Here is an 8,454-nt window from a genome sequence, read left to right as displayed (position 1 = left end):
CTCACCCGCGAAATGGAAGCGTGGCTGCTGTGGGAACCGAGAGAGAGTGTGGAAGTGCTGGGCACTCAGTGCTGGGCAGGTCATGATGGCAGCTGTTACTAGGGGAGGGGCAGAGGGAGAATCCCAAGCAGGCTGACAGCCCCACCGCGGGGCTCAGTCTCGCAAAGTGTGCCTTGATGACCTGAGCTGAAGTCAGGGTCGGCCGCTGGACCCACCGCCCAGGCGCCCCCGCAGCTGTTACTATTTAAAAGCAGAATTTCTAAATATTGAGAGTAACCTTCTTCATAATGCCTTCAAGGCAGAGACAGAAAGGAACTTTTGGGTACGAATATAAAGTAGTTACTCTGAAAATTAAACACCGGTGAGTAAGGAGATGTAGTGGAAGAGGGAGAGAAACATATATTTATACATTCAGTACAGGTTCCAATGCACATAGTTGTAAGAGAGCCAAACAGAGCTTCAAAGTTCGTTGTGAAAAGCAGCGGCCGCATTCTCCCTTCTTCTCCAGAGCCAAGCACTTTCACCTGGGTAAGCGGATTCTTCAGGTGTTTGCCCCAGTTCTCAAAATAACCTGCTTGTCTCCGTGCTCTCTGGTTTCTCAGTTTCAGGCATCACCTACTGACTCTCAGCTTTCTTCTCCCTGATTCCCTGTCCACAAGCATGAGTCTTATCTTCCTCCTCCTTCCAAACTGGTTCTATTAGGATTTTGCTTAAATCAATATCCAGCGTCTGCACTATTGTAACTATGTAAATACCACACACAGCAGTGGAGTCATGTAGAAAATTGTGATCCCCCCTGCCGCCTTTCCTGGTCTGTTATTCTTCTCTGGAGATAATTGTCTTAATTCTGTGTTTGCTTGGATTTCTCCGTACTTAATACCGATGCAACCCTCAAAACTTAAATCTTTTTTCAAGAAATGTGTATGAGTGGTGCTTGACCTCTTCCTGAGAAAAGCTCCCCCAGCGCCCTTGAACCCACTTCTGCGCCGGGCTGGGTCTTGACACCCGGCACCCAGCAGTCCTCCTCAAGGACCCTCCCCACCACCCCAGGGATTCCCTCTGCCCCTGTCCTGTGCTGGAGTTCTTATTGCGGGTATCAAAGGCTTTTATCCATTTAGTGTTTATCCTGCCCTTAAACTTGATCAATCAAAGGTCGATCGAGTACAGAATTTTAGGCGAAAATAATTTGCCTGGATAATTTTGAAAGCTTTATTCCATTCCATCTGGCCTTCCTGTTAGTTTTGAGAGTTTAAAACTGGTCTATTTTACAGCTTCCCAGATCGTCTCCTTTCCTGTTCTCAGCCTTGCAGCTTTGTCTTCAGAAACAAAAGTGGTGGAAAAAAAAAAAAAACCAAAAAACAACAAACCAACCAGAAATGATTTTTGTGGGTTTTTGAGAAGGAACGAAATTAAATGTGCCCAGGGGCCCCTTGGTGGCTCCGTGGGTAAAGCGTCGACTTCAGCTCGGGTCATGATCTCACTTGGTGGGTTCGAGCCCACCTTGGGCTCTGGGCTTTCAATGCAAAGCTCGCCTGGGATCCTCTGTCTCCCCCTCTCTCTCTCTGCCCTTACCCCCCCCCCCCCGCTCATGGTCTCTCTCTCAAAAATAAACTTAAAAAAATTAAACGGACCCAGTTTGCCATTCTTAACTGGAAACGTAATTTTTTTTACACCCTGGAGGCTCCTCCTAGCGGTCGTTTCGCGGGCTCCCCCTAGCGGCACAGCGCGTCTGGCCGAGCCTGTTGCTCCCGTCAAGCTCAGCCTCTTCTTCGCTTACCACCCCAACCCCCAGGCTGTGACTGCACCCTCCTCCGGGCGCGAACTTTCCCGCACTGCTCCCCACACCAGCTGGCTTGGGGACACCCTCAGAGCTCCCGGTTCTCAGGGCATGCCCCTCCTCCCGGGGCGAATTATCGGAGGCGGTGGCGGCTCCCTCTGGTGACACCTCTGCTGGTGGAGCGATGCCCTGGGGCAGTCCCTCTGGTCTTTTCAGCTCGCTTCCCTCCCCGCCCCGTGAACACGCTCGGGCAAAGGTGACCTGGGCTCCGGCTTTCTTGGCCTGTTGGCTCTGGGGACGAGCCTGTGCCCTCTGGCTGGACGGAGGGAGGGAGGCCCTGACTTCTCGGCGGGGCCGCCGGGAACCGAGTCCCTGCAACACGGAGGTAGGGACTTGAGCAACGCTAGCAGCCTGCCCCTCCCGGGGAGACACCGCAGCCCTTGGCTGGGAGCTGGGGGCCGGAGGGTGACTCCCGTGTGCTTGGCCACCTGCTCTGGGAGGGGGGAGCTTCCCTCTTGCTGAACTGCTGGGAAGGGAGCAGTAGCTATGGCTCAAGTCAGATTTTAGTAACTTTTCTTGAGTGAATGTTTCTCCATCTGTTGTGTGTCCTCACGACGACGGTTTCCGAGACTTTACAGGAGGTTTTTTGTTGTTGTTTTGAAGTTTTAGCAGTTATGGTATTCTCGGAGGGGGGAGGGGGGGAGTAGATGGAGGGGCTTCTGGGGCTGCTGTTCTAGAACTGGGTGTCTGCCCCTTGTTTTTTAAAGGGAAAATTTTGACTGAATAAAATCTAAGGACATTTAAGTATTGAAGAATACATGAACAAATCTGAAATGGCAACATTTCAGAAAATTACAAAGTAAGAAACAAATGGTTGTAACTCACAAGTCCTTTCATCTGTGAATTTAGAACTTTGATAAAAATACTGATAGGTTTAACTGTGATGCCTGTTGTTTGGGTTTTTCAATTTGTTAAAACTAATAATACCAATAAAAGTTTATTGAGGTTACTATTAAGAAGCTACTTTTACAGATTTCTAATAGTATATTGAAATAGTCTTTTCTTTTTTTCCAAATATCCTGCCTGGTTTTGTTAAAATGTTAGTGATGGTTTAAGTAATAGTAAAAAATGCAGTATTTATATCCTTTCATTGTAGGGGACACAATGAAATGGAACTAATGTATCATAATGAAGTTAAACCCATCTATATTAATTCTTTTTAAAGATTATTCATTTTGAGAGAGGGAGAGAGAGAGAGACTGCGAGCAGGGGAGGGGCAGAGAAAGAGGGAGAATCTGAAGCAGGCTCCACTCTGTCAGCACAGAGCCCATGCGGGGCTCGAACTCATGAATCTGCGAGATCATGACCTGAGCTGAAATCAAGAGTTGGATGCTTAACCACCTGAGCCGTGTAGGTGCCCCAAAACCCATCTATATTTAAAATGCTTTGAGGAGTTATAATTCTATCAAACATCAATAAGAACAAACAAAAATCAAATAGCAACAGTGAAAGTGTTCAACAGAGGTAAATCTAAATTGCTTTTTTTATGTTTTTTTCCCCAGTTTTACTACGATTGACAAATAAAAATTGCATATATTTAAAGTGTACAACATGATAATTTAGTATACATACACACTGTACAATGATTACCACAATCAGGTTAATTAAGATATCCATCACTTCACTTATTTTTTTTGTGGTGATAACACTTGAGATCTATTCTCTTAAGCAAATGGACAGATGAATGAAGAAAACATGATTATATGTATATATATGTGTGTATATATATATGATTATATGTGTATATATATATAAATCACATTTGTATATATATATATACAAACGTGATTATATGTATATATATGTGTATGTATACACACACACACACACACACACACAGGGATCTCCCTTGCCTGTAGGCTTGCTTGAGCCTGTGTTTGGTCAGTGCAGACAATATATATTATATACCCTTATATATATATTGGGCTATCACACAGCCATGAGAAAGAAATCCTGCTACTTGCAACAATGTGGATGAAACTGGAGAACATTATACTAAGTGAAATAAACCAGACACAGACAAGTACCGCATGATGTCACTCACATATGGACTCTAAAAAAAAATCAAACCTACAATAATGTAGAATATAGTTGAGTTTATCAGAGGCTGGTTGAGGGGAAAAGGGGAGATAGTTGATCAAAAGATACAGTCTTTTAATTTAGAAGATGAATCTGGAGACCTACTGTACAGCCTGATTAGAGTTAATAACTATGTATTGTGTACTTGAAATCTAAATTACTTTTGAGGAGACAAAAAACCCCAATGTCTTGCAGTGGGTGTGGATGTTCAGGGGCAGCTGCATTGACCTCTGAATTACACCTGCATGTGAATCTGGGTCCCTATGGAGTAACTGTCCTCTTTTCCTTGAAAGGGGAACTGTTATCATCTGGGTGATTATCTCTAAAGAGAGCAGGTAAACCTCATTCTCAGCACAGTTTCAGTGAGAGAGTTTATGGGCTCCTTTCTCATTTACAGCCTGTGTCGTTCATGGGTAATACTTTCAAGGTTTTTGTTTTTGTTTGTTTTGCCTTTGAGTCCCCACACTTTTCGTTCCTTATCTTCTTGGAAAGCAGGCTTAGGTTTTGTTATTGATGAGTGTTTTCATCCAAGCATCCATTATTTCCCTCTGAAGTTGTTCTACGTTTTCTTCTGAGATGCCTTTAGCATTAGTTAGTTGGGACTGGAAGGGTTTCAATCCCTCTTTGACTGATCATGTCTGTTCTTAAATTTTTTTTTTTTTTAATAAAAAAATTTTTTTTTAACATTTATTTATTTTTGAGACAGACAGAGAGAGCATGAACAGGGGAGGGTCATAGGAAGAGGGAGACATAGAATCTGAAACAGGCTCCAGGCTCTGAGCTGTCAGCACAGAGCCCGACGTGGGGCTCGAACTCACAGACTGTGAGATCATGACCTGAGCCGAAGTCGGACACCCAACCGACTGAGCCACCCAGGCGCCCCTGTCTGTTCTTAAATTAAGATGAGCCATTATCACCCAGTAACATGACAGTTTGGGGTTTCTTTTTGATTGTTTTTTCAAAGGTGTCCTCAAGTGAAGAGGTCAACCCATTCACATTTCTCTTAAGTGTTGCCAAACACAGAGTTTGTACCTTCAGAGGACTGGCCTTTATAAGAGGTGACCTGCGAGATCCATAGACTTGTATAAATTCATTTTAGTCTTTTCACTGACATAACGATATTCTTTAACCAAGACAGAAGAGCATTCGGCTACCTCTTTATTCCTCCTTAAAGTATGTTGGCTTCTTATCAAAAAGTAAAAAATCATAGCAGCATATACTGAAGGGAAACCCAAAGAGCTTTGTCTCAAGTAGTCTGATACTACCACCAGAGCCCTGCTCTAGGACCAGAGTGGAAAGATATTTCTGTGGCAGTCCAAAGGCCCTGCATGACTCCAAAGGCACTGAAGCTTGGTTGCTGGCAATTGGTATCCGGTGAACCACAACTATCTGCTTGGAACCCTGTGGACTGTTGTATTTCTTTTTATTTTTTATTTCTTTTTAATTTTTTTTGGAGAGTGTGAGCGGGGGAGAGGGGCAGATGGGAGAGAGAGAATCTTTAGCAGGCTCCACGCCCAGTGCGGAGTTCTACACGGGGCTTGGTCCCACGAGCCTGGGGTCATGACCTGAGCTGAAATCAAGAGTTGGACAGTCTACTGACGGAGTTTCCTAGGTGCCCCTGGAGTGTTCTATTTCTAAATTATTTTTTAACGTTTATTTTTGAGACAGAGAGAGACAGAGCATGAACAGGGGACGGGCAGAGAGAGAGGGAGACACAGAATCTGAAACAGGGTCCAGGCTCTGAGCTGTCAGCACAGAGCCTGACACGGAGCTTGAACTCACGGACCGTGAGATCATGACCTGAGCCAAAGTTGGACGCTTAACAGATCAAGCCATCCAGGCGCCCCTGGAGTGTTCTATTTCTAAAACAAACTAGAGCCTGGCAACCTAGGCCAGACTACCGGTAGGGAGGGCAAGTGAGGCCTGGTTGAATAAAACACTACGCCCTAATAAAACAAAGTACACTCTTTGTTCACTGCTGCACACACAGAAAGCGTATTTCTATTGTGCTGATTGCAGCCAGAAGAGACTAGCCCATGAATTTTTGCCTCTCCTGACACTACGTAAAACCTAGAGGATTAAAGTAGCTTCGTGCCATAACCTACATTCTCTGCATGCAGGTGTGTCACAGCACAATAGTGAGACATGCCCACATTCTGGGGTGAGCCTCCTTCTGAGTTAGTTTCCTTCTGCAGCCTTGAAGGCAGATCCTACTTATCAAGGTTACAAGGATCTCCCTTCCCTGTAGGCTTGCTTGAGCCTGGGTTTGGTCAGTGCAGACAAGCTGGGTCAGAGAAGTGAAGGGCCTCGCCAGAGGTGCTACTTCACCGATAAGAACTCGGGAGACATCAAGGAAAACTGTTGACGTCTTAACATTTCATGTATTTTCAGCGGAAACTTGCTGTAGTTCAATCCAAGTGCCCTTAGCGAGGTGACTCAATGACCCAGGCTCCTACCATCATGTGGCCCTGCCACCGTCAGCACAGTCATCTTCAGAACCGTGGTTGCCTCTGTGGAGGGAGCACATCATTCTATCAGCTGGATTTGCCATCTTTTGTTTCTTTAAACAAAATCGTACTCTCCTCGTATCTCTCTAGCAGATTCAGGCCCAGAGCCTCTTTTGTCCATACCCAGGACTCTGCCATGAGCAGTTCTCTCCACACAGCCTTTGTTCATAGGAGAAAGAACAATCAGCAGAGACTGATCTGGAAATCCTGCCGCATCAGGGTTTGGTTCACCTAAGAATGTGGAGAATAGAGGCTCTTACCAGGCTTGGAGGTGGGGGCGAAGATGGTCAATGTTTGGTAGAGTGATGACTGTTTCTTTGTTTATAATTTATTTGAAAGAGAAATCACAAATTAAGAGTTTATAACATATTTCTAAAAGTAAAGAATTCAGCCATGGTACAGAAGATCTTTATTATGGAAAAAATTACTTAAGCAAATCTGTTTTATATGCAGAAAGGGTATTCGCTCTTCTGGGATACAAGTGAAATATCACTTATTTGGTGGTGATAGGCAGATCATTCTTATTTTTTAAAATGCTTGTTTTGAGATAGAGCCTGCATGTACTAGTGGGAGAGGGGCAGAGAAAAAAAGGAGAGACAGAATCCCAAGCAGGCTCTGTATTGTCAGTGTAGAACCCAGTGTGGGACTCGATCTCATGAAATGCAAGATCATAACCTGAGCTGAAACCTAGAGTCAGACACTTAACTGACAGAGTCACCCAGGCGTCCTCAGATCATTCTTATCTTAAGCCTCATGAGTACAGAACAATTTAATGATGTCAGGATGAAGCCCCAGACTCAGTGTGTCTTTTGTTTCATCTGATCAAGCCCTTCTGCCTGAGTCAGTAGTATCAGTGCCGTCTCCAGAAGCCCAGCTCCATGGGCATGGGGAGTCAAAGACAATACAGTCTGGGTCACATTTGCCAGAGAGGATGGGGTCACAGTAGACACTCAAAAGCATTTAGCCCTCCTTTCATAGAAGCCTCAATTTTTAAAGGGTTTTTGTTTGTTTTTGATGGACCTAGAATTCCAGGTTGTCCGTTTTCCTTCTTTAAAATTGCAATTCCATTTTCTTCTGGCTTCAATAGTTTTGGTAAAGAAATTAAATCTAATTCTCATAGTTTTCACTGGAAGGAAATGTGGCTTTTCCCCACCCTCTGGCTGCTGTCACAATGTTTCCTTTATCTTTGGTTTTTACCAGTTTGACGATGATGCATTTGAGTTTGATTTTCCTCATATTTAGCCTCAGCTCTGCTGAGCTTCCTTTTGGCAGCTTTCTTCAAACATTGCATATCTAATTCTCTTCTTCTGGAACTCAGTTACACATGTTAAAACTTAAGAGACTGTATATCCCAAATCTCTCTTACCCTCTATTCTGGTGTTTTCTTTCCTTTTCTTTTTAAAAATTTGTTTATTTGTATAAGATGCATTCTGAATAGGTCTTGTTGACGAGTCTTAAAACTGATTTGGTCTTCTGCTGTATCTAGTCTGCAGTTAAATCCATGTAATAAATTATTAATTTCAGATATATTTTGCAGTTCTAGAATGTCAATTTCTTTTTTTTTAATTTTTTAAATGTTTATTTATTTTTGAGACAGAGAGAGACAGAGCATGAACAGGGGAGGGTTAGAGAGAGGGAGACACAGAATCCGAAGCAGGCTCCAGGCTCTGAGCTGTCAGCACAGAGCCCAATGCAGGGCTCGAACTCACAGACTGTGAGATCATGACCTGAGCTGAAGTAGGATGCTTAACAAACTGAGCCACCTAGGCGCCCCTAGAATGTCAATTTATTTCTTAAAATAAAGCCTAATTCTGTGTTGAAATGCTCCATGTTTTCATTGTTTTGTTTACCTTTTCCTGTATAATTTTTAAATGATCATTTTGAGGTCTTTTCTGTTAACTCCATTTACTGGATTATCTCTGGGTCTGCTTCTGTTGTCTGTTTTCTCACTTGACTATTGGTCACTTTTCCTTTCTTTTTTAATGTCACCTAATTTTTAATTACATGTTAGACATGGTGTTGATACATTAT

This window comes from Panthera tigris, chromosome A2 (genome assembly GCF_018350195.1).
Source record: "Panthera tigris isolate Pti1 chromosome A2, P.tigris_Pti1_mat1.1, whole genome shotgun sequence".
In the NCBI taxonomy this organism is placed as follows: Eukaryota; Metazoa; Chordata; class Mammalia; order Carnivora; family Felidae; genus Panthera; species Panthera tigris.
Note: the sequence above shows the minus strand (reverse complement) of the source record.